This window comes from Volvox carteri, assembly GCF_000143455.1.
Source record: "Volvox carteri f. nagariensis unplaced genomic scaffold VOLCAscaffold_84, whole genome shotgun sequence".
In the NCBI taxonomy this organism is placed as follows: domain Eukaryota; kingdom Viridiplantae; phylum Chlorophyta; class Chlorophyceae; order Chlamydomonadales; family Volvocaceae; genus Volvox; species Volvox carteri.
In genome coordinates, this window is record NW_003307627.1 from 325,537 (window position 1) to 326,789 (window position 1,253).

Consider the following 1,253-nt stretch of genomic DNA (forward strand, 5'->3'; position numbering starts at 1 on the left):
TCAACAATCATCTGGGTCTGCTCTCCGGACTGTTTAACCGCTTGGGCCACGGCAGCACTTACGACTGTGGAACCGGCATCGGCAACCCCTGCTGCTCCAGCGCCTGTCCTCCTACAAGACTGGCTATAGTCGCCTCGCCGCCGACTGTGGCTACGAGGAGCAAGCCGCCGTGCCCCTTACCCCTCGCGATTTTACCACCCTCATGGATCACCTCTGGTCCGGATTCCAGGCTTCCACCACCTCCCTAGCCCGCCTGCTGTTGCTACACGATATGTTGTGCTGCCAATTTATGCGGCACACCAGCTACCGCGGCCATGACACAGGCAAACTGTGGCTACATGATTTCTGTGACCCGCAGGGTGGTGGTCCCTTCCGTGAAATACCGGACCCATTCGGTGCCTACCCCTCCCTCTCCTTACGGATTGAGCAACTTGGGACCAAAACATCCAAAGGGCGCCGAGCTCCCCCTTTGGAACTGCACCCCAGCCCTTCTCCACGACATTGCTTCATCCGCACCCTCGCCCTCTATTGGCAGCTGTGCCATGCCCCCCATGCCCCCCCAGGGTCCGCCATCTCCGACTACCTCTTCCATCCCACTGACCGGGATCACCAACACTTCGTGGAGCGCCCGTTTTCCAGCAGCACTTTGGCCATGCGAGTGGGCAAACACCTGGAGGAGGCTGGTGTTTACATCAGGCAAACCCCTCATGGGTTTCGTCGTGGTATTATCCAGGCCACGCCGGCCGCTGGCGCCTCCCACGAGGAGCTCCACACCTTCTCCCAGATCCGCAGCCCTCAAGTCCTGGAGCGCTACACCGACGCCTCTCGGCCCACTCGTGTCCCTCGCGGCTCCGGTCCCCAATCCTAGCCTCCGCCTCCTGCTGGTGCTGCCCCTCTTAGCCCTGGTGCTCACTTCGTGGCTCGTCCTCCGCCCTTTCCCCACCACATCGACGGGCGGGTGGGCGGGGTTCTGACTTGTGCTTGCTTGCACAGTTATCGGGCGATCTTGTGTTGTCTGAAGTTAGCGCCTTGTTCCCAGCTAATCTTTGTAACGAACTAGGGTATCCGTCCCTGTCCTCTGCCCAGCTCTGGGCTGCGAATTCCTGCGCCACACTTGCCGTACCGCACTACAGGATGAGCACTTAATCAACATGCATTGCTTAAATGTCAGCGTGTGATCCGTACTCCCTACTAACTTTCTGTGGGGAAGGCCATTGCGTCTGCGACCACACTCCCGCGGTACCCAAACCCTT